This window comes from Apium graveolens, chromosome 6 (assembly GCF_009905375.1).
Source record: "Apium graveolens cultivar Ventura chromosome 6, ASM990537v1, whole genome shotgun sequence".
Taxonomy (NCBI): domain Eukaryota; kingdom Viridiplantae; phylum Streptophyta; class Magnoliopsida; order Apiales; family Apiaceae; genus Apium; species Apium graveolens.
In genome coordinates this window covers 14,681,714-14,689,014 of record NC_133652.1, presented here as the reverse complement: position 1 = coordinate 14,689,014, position 7,301 = coordinate 14,681,714, and the positions used below count along the sequence as shown (strand labels likewise).

The 7,301-nt window shown below is 35.0% G+C and overlaps 1 long non-coding RNA gene across 1 annotated transcript; it reads right to left on the bottom strand.

The window, feature by feature from the left end:
- Nucleotides 1–4,877: 4,877 nt before the first annotated feature.
- Nucleotides 4,878–6,222, bottom strand: LOC141663871 (uncharacterized). The gene is made up of 2 exons (XR_012551699.1): nt 5,746–6,222; nt 4,878–5,464 (listed from the first exon to the last, which is right to left on the bottom strand). It is a non-coding gene; the product is annotated as an uncharacterized LOC141663871 (long non-coding RNA).
- Nucleotides 6,223–7,301: the final 1,079 nt, after the last annotated feature.

The window sequence follows — 7,301 nt, the reverse complement described above, 5'->3', positions numbered from 1 at the left end:
ATTTAATAGCCACATTTTATTCTGCATATTTTCACTCCTTCAGGGTGCTGCCTATAATGTTAATACATCTCAACATTTAGTTGTTATAATTAATACGAGTTTGAATTCTATCACTCCCTCCTAAACTCGATTTTGCATTACGAGCTAGTTTTTCATTTTGTAAAATACATCCGGCTTCAATGGCTTCGTAAAAATATCCGTTAAATTTTTTCAGTCTTGCAGTGTATCAGTTCCATAATTTTCCCGTTCACCTGTTCTCAAATAAAGTGATATTTAATATTTATGTGCTTGCTTGGACTGCGTGACACTAGATTTTTTGTTAGAGAAATTGTGAATTTATTATCCACGTAAATTTTAACCGGACCTTCCTTTGCAAGATTTAACTCACCCAAAATGTAGAATAGCCACATAGCCTGACATGCGCATGCTGCTGTTGCCATGCATTCGGCCTCACATGTTGAGAGGGAAATTGTATGCTGTTTTTTCGATGACCATGAAAATATTGTCGAACCAATATGAAAAGCATATCCCGATGTGCTTTTTTTGTCAACTAAGTCACCACCGTAATCACTGTCTGAATAGTCAACTAATTTGAATCTTGAGAATGTGAGTAAAACAGACCACAATTAAGTGTACCTTTTATGTACCTTTTATGTATCTCAAAATTCTTTTAGCTGACATGAAGTGATCTTGTTTCGGTTTCTCCGTGTACCTACTCACTAGTCCAACTGCATACATAACATCTGGACGAGTGAATGTTAGGTATCTCATACTTTCAATGAAACTTTTGAACAATGTCGGACCGACTCCCTCGTTGAATCGACTCTGAGCTTTATGCTTACATCTGCTGGTGTGCTCACCGCCTTGCATTCCTCTATTCTGAATTTCTTCAAAATCTGCTCCGCGTATTTTTTTCGTGACATAAAAATCCCGTCTCTGCTTTGCTTCACCTCGACTCCAAGAAAGTACGACATTTGACCAATATCTCTCATCTCAAATTCATTAGTCATAACTTCTTAAAATCATTAAACATATCAGGGTTATTTCCGATAAGATCATGTCATCCACGTATAAGCAAACGATCATAATATCTCCCACTGAATTTGTCTTCATATAGAGGGCATGCTCGTATGGACTCTTCATGAAATCATTTTTCTTAAAATATTCATTAACCCTTGTATTCCATACTCGCAGAGCTTGCTTCAAATCATATAAGGCTTTCTTTAGTGTGTAAACTTTATTTTCCTGGCCTTTCTGTATATATCTGGGAGGTTACTCAAAATAGACTTCTTCTTCAAGATATCTGTTTATAAATACTGACTTCGCATCCATCTAATAATTTTTCCACTGGTTTTCATCTCAAATTATTGTAAGAGGTTGTATGGTATCAACTCTTCCAACCTGAGCGAATACCTCGTCATAGTCGATGCCATATCTCTGCTTGTAGTCTTTAGCCACCAACCTCGCCTTGTACTTCCCCACTTCTCCATCTTGATTTATCTTGGTCTTATAGACCTACTTGAAGCCAATTGATTTATGTCCTTCGGGGAGATCTGTGAGTTCTCATGTATCATTTTTCTTTATTGGACCAATTTCTTCATCCATGACTTTGTTCCATTTGATTTCTTCAGAAACTTCTTCAAAAGTCACTAGATCACATTCAACCAGCAAACAAAATAGAGAATAATCAAAAGATGTTTGTACGAGACTTGTTACTTCATAGATATTATTCAGACTCCGTATCTTTCTTGGTGCTCCTCATGAACTGCGGCTTCCTCCCGTCGATGGTGTTGATACATGAGTTTGTGGATATGGACTTTGTGGAGGAGTTGGATCATCATATACATCATCTTCAATGTTAGAGTTGTCACCGTCGTTATCATCATCGTTAGAGAATAAACCGACAACTTTTCTTTCTTCGTCACTCCATCTCCAGTGATCTGATTCATCGAACTCCACATCTCGAGAAATGATTAAATTCTTCATTAGGGGATTATAGAGTCTGTACGCCTTGCTCCTTTTATCATATCCGGTAAAAATGCATTTCCCTCCTTTATCATCCAGCTTCTTTCTTTTCAGATCGCGAATGCGGGCCTAAGCAATACACCCGAATATTATGAGATGTCGAACTGATGGTTTGCTCCGGCTCCATGCTTCATTTTAAGTTTTATTTCTAACACTTTTTGTTGAACAACTTCAAAAAATAAACTGCACATAAAACGGCTTCTGCCCAGAAAGTTCTTGGAAAGTACTTTGCTTTCACCATACTCCTTGACATGTCAAGAATTATGCAGTTCTTCCTTTCTGCAACGCCATTTTGTTGAGGAGTATATGTTGTTGTCAACTGATGATTTATACCATGTGCCCTAAAGAAGCTTCTGAATAAGTTTGAAGTATACTCTCCTCCTTTGTCTGAACTGAGTGTCTTCAAATACCTGCCACTTTGTTTTTCTGCAAGTGCTCTGTACTTCTTGAATTTATCAAGAGCCTCTGATTTTTCTTTGACAATATACACCCAACTTTTCCTGCTAAAATCATCAATAAATGTTAGGTAATACCTATTACCACCAAGAGATGCACCATCAAAATGACCAACAATATCCATGTGAACTATCACGAATTACCTCCTGGCTCTCCATGATTTTCCAATAGGAAAAAATTGTATATGTTGCTTCCCCTTGACACACAGTTCACACAAATTTTCTGGTTTGTTGATTTCTGGAAAACCGTCTACCATCTTTGTCTTTAACAATAATTTTAAGCCAGAAAAAACAAGATGGCCATATCTCAAGTACCACAGCCACGAGTCATTTTTAATGACCGACTTTAAGCACTTCTAGACCTTCGTCTGCATATCGAGTGTGAACAGGCAATTATGTGACATCTCCATATTAGCGATCAATTCCTGAACCAGATATATTATATTATATCATTTCTCCACAAGTTGGCCAAGACTGATGATATCATTTTTCAAACCAGGTATACAATAAACATCATTTATATACCTTTTCTCACCAGTCTTTATACAATCGTAATTGTACCTTTCCCTTTGTCCGGAATTTTTGAAGACTCACCAAAAGTAACTTCTCTTGTGACTGTCTCGTCTATCTCCGTAAATAAATCCTTGTGGCCAGACATGTGATTGCTCGCACCGGAATCAAGATATCAAACATTCTTTTTGCCTTATTCGTCTCCTTTGTAAGTGAGAAACATAACGGAACCAACATCTTTGTCTTCTTTTGCTGCAACAAAGTGACTCATTTCTTCCACTTTTGGTGTTCTACACTCATAACTGAAGTGAACAAATTTATACAATTATAATAATGAAATTGAGATTTGTCACCTTGTTGAAATCCACCTCTTCCTCACCCTATAAAATTATGACCACGACCAAATGGTTGATAACCTTCAAAATTCTAGCCTCTGTTAAAAAACTGTTTTCCACGTCCTCGTCCACCTCGGTAGCCACCTCTAAAGCCACCTCTAAAGCCACCTCTGCCATGTACAGAACTGCTACTGCCAGAATTGTCGCCAATGAATACTTTACTTTGCAAGGCATTCTCCAAATGGCTTGCATCATCATATTGATTCGTTTTCTGCTTGTGGGCTTGAAGAGAACCTACGAGCTCATCAATTGAAATTGTGGACAGATCTTTTGACTCCTAGATGGAAGTAACTACATAATCAATTTTTTTTTCAATGAACGGAATAATTTTCCCATGACCCGAACATCATCGAGACTTTCCCCATTTCTTTTTTATCTCATTTGGACCATTTTCAAACGCGTAACAAATTCACCAACATTTTTTGAACTCTTCATCTTCAAATTTTCGAATTTCCAGTGTAGCACTTGGAGCCGCACCTTTTTTAGTTTTTCGACTCCTTGAAAAGATTTTTGCAAAATCTCCCACGCATCATTCGCCGTTTTTGCATTTGAAATTTTTTCAAAGGTGGATTCATCGACACCTTGAAAAATTATGTATAACGCATTTTTATCTTATTTTTGCGACTCCTTTAACACCGTCTTCTCGGAATTTGAAAGGGCTGTTTCAACGGTGCATCCATGGGCTCGTCATACCCGCTTTCGACAATAACCCAATTATCGGAGGAACCGAGTAATACCTTCATTTGAATACTCCAGTTTTCATAATCTGTAACCATCAACTTCGAAATTTGGGGTTGCAGCAGATTCACCATTTTTCACGAACGAAATCTTGGCTCGGATACCACTTGTTGAAAATGTGAATGAGCTTTTACACCAAGACTTGGATTAAAAACGCAAACAACACTACTCACTACAAGAAAAAAGGCTAAATTCGACCGAAAAAATCGGTCGAATTTAGCTTAATTCGACCGTGCGCGGTCGAATTTAACTAAATTTGACCGATTTTGAATCGGTTGTAATAAAGGGAGTCGAATTTAGGAGTTCGGTCGTATTTAACTAAATTCGACCGACTAATTACGACCGAATATTTACGACCGCTTAAATTCAACCGAAGAAATTCGACTGAGGGCAGTCGTATTCAATTTTTCACCTAAAATTTGAAAATCCCGCCCAAATAATTAAATATTTTCAAAAAAATTTAAAAATCCCACCCAAATACTTAAATTTTTCAAAAAAAATTAAAAATACCGCCAAAATATTAAATTCGACTGTATGCAACCGAAAATTAATTTATACTATTTTTGGTTGCAACATAAATTTAACCGAATTCGATCAAATTCAACTAACACCAGATTTTTTTAAAAAAAAGAGCAAAATGCTGCTTAATTTCATTTTATAATTTCAACCTAACCAAACTAGAACATCTTGGAACGTATCATTTCATCAACCATAATTCTACACAATATTATATGCAACTAATACAACACAAATGTATAAAAAGACAATGTCAACAAAAAATTTAATGGCTCAAAAATTCCGATAATTACTATTACAATATACTAAAATCATCTCCTAATTCCATCTAGACATTGCATCAAACATCTTGTGTGCGCTAAGAGTACTGGTAAAAATTCGCATCCTTGATATTGCTACTACTGCCGCAGCTGCACACATCAGACCATTTCAGCTATTGTACCATTTCAAATTTCTCCAAATGGTGATATTTAATCGCTATGTGTAAAATACATCGGCCATCCTCTTTGATATGCTCAACAGCCTGTGGATGAACCTCAAGGATTTTCTCCACAATTTCAAAGCAGCTTGTTTGAGTTGCAAAAAGCAATGGCATTTGTTGTTTCTCAGCTTTCTTCTTTTCCATAGCAATCTCCTTTTCAGTTTTCCTTTTGTTCTCGGTTTGCTTCTCCTCAACAACCTTAGTTTCTCTTTAGTCAACTACAGGCTTTGTCATTTTCCATGTATCATTTGGTATCAAAATATTTGCAAGCTTTACCGCTTCCTTATACTTTTTCCTCTTATCAACTATTTTGTCCCACCAGTGTACTCTGTAACTTGATGCAGCTATTTTCAAGATAATCAAGGTCAACGAGTCAGCTCAATAAATTATAATCGGCCAAGAAAATATATGATCTGTCTAAACAAGTATTGTGTCAATAAATGCTCTCTTGTTATTGTATACTAGTGTCTATCATTTTATTTCTGGACAAAAGTTTTATGTAATAGGCAGAAATGTTGAAATGATTAAAACAAACTAAACACACGCACAACAAAGAGAATACCAAAAACAACAGCTACAACTTTTCATATTGCAAATACCAAAACAAAACCGCCAGAAAACCCACCACTTCCTCCATAACAATCGGGAAAAAGGAGCAGAAATCAGAGCTGAATCATCTTTAAGCACAATCTCGGAACACCAGCGACCTCCACCCCAGCCTTCGGCACACCTAATCCATCACCAAACCCATTTGCCACACCAACCCCAAACGAAACCTATTCGCCACTCCTCAGACCACCAATCCAAACCCATTCGCCACACCCTCAACTAACCCTAACCCATTCACCACACTCGCAACCTCCAATCCAAATCCAAACCCATTCAATTTTAAGAGAGATGCCTTGAACTTGAAAACCCGATGATTTTATACAGACTTAACCTATGATTGAGAGGCAGTGAGATATGGTTTGGAGATTTGAGTGCCATTTTTTAGTTTTCTTTTGGGTTCAGGTGATTTAGAACAGGAGACAGGGCTTGTAGATGTGAGTGAAGAGAGGCGCTTGAGATGGCCTTCCGGATTGTGTTTACAATTATTTATATCAAGATGCAAAATTGTTAGGGTTTTTTATTGGGCTGGGCCTTTGTTAGAGAGCTACCTTTTGTAAGACTATATTGAAAGCTTAATTATATATAAAAGTAGTTCATACTTTTATTATAGAATATAAATATAAATAATTATTGAATCATTTACAAATAAATATCCGTATAATTGTATTATCCAAAACGTATATAAAATTTAATAAATTACAAAGTCCAACCTAATACTAATTCATTCCTAATCTTAAACAAATATTTAAATTTTAGAAAATTATCAAATATAAGAAAAATCAAAAGTCTCTCCTCACATATATATTTTCCTTCCCCTAAATATTTGTATATAAGATAAATGTTATTCTTTTATATTATTTTTTTTGTAATATACAAAATTATCTGAATTTTTAAATATTTTTTGATGTTTTCAATTTTTTAAAAATATTTTTCATTGATCCAACCGTGTGGATGTCAATATATATATATATATATATTAGTGATATAACGAAAATTTCAGATCAAAACAATTTTATTTGGTTTGTCATTTTAAAAATCAAGCATCGGGTTGACTAGTACAACTACTTAGTGTTTGGTCATGAATTCGTGTTTCGATTTCTTTAAAAATATTTTTCACCGATCCAACCGTACGGATCTCAATAGATATATATATTAGTGATATAACAAAAGTTTCAAATCAAAATAATTTTATTTGGTTTTCCATTTTAAAAGTCAAGTATCAGTTTGACTAGTACAACTAACTTGTGTTTAGTCCTGAATTGGTGTTTCGAATTCTTTTTAAAATATTTTTCATCGATCCAACTGTATGGATGTCAATAGATATATATACTAGTCATATAACCAAAGTTTTAGATCAAAATAATTTTATTTGGTTTGCCATTTTAAAAGTCAAACATCAGTTTTACTAGTAACCAACTAGTGTATAGTCCTGAATTGGTGTTTTTATTTTTTAAAAAATACTTATCAACGATCAAACTGTATGAATGTCAATAGATATAAATATTAACCAAATTTTCAGATCAAAATAATTTTATTTGGTTTTCAATTTTAAAAGTCAAACATCAGTTTGAC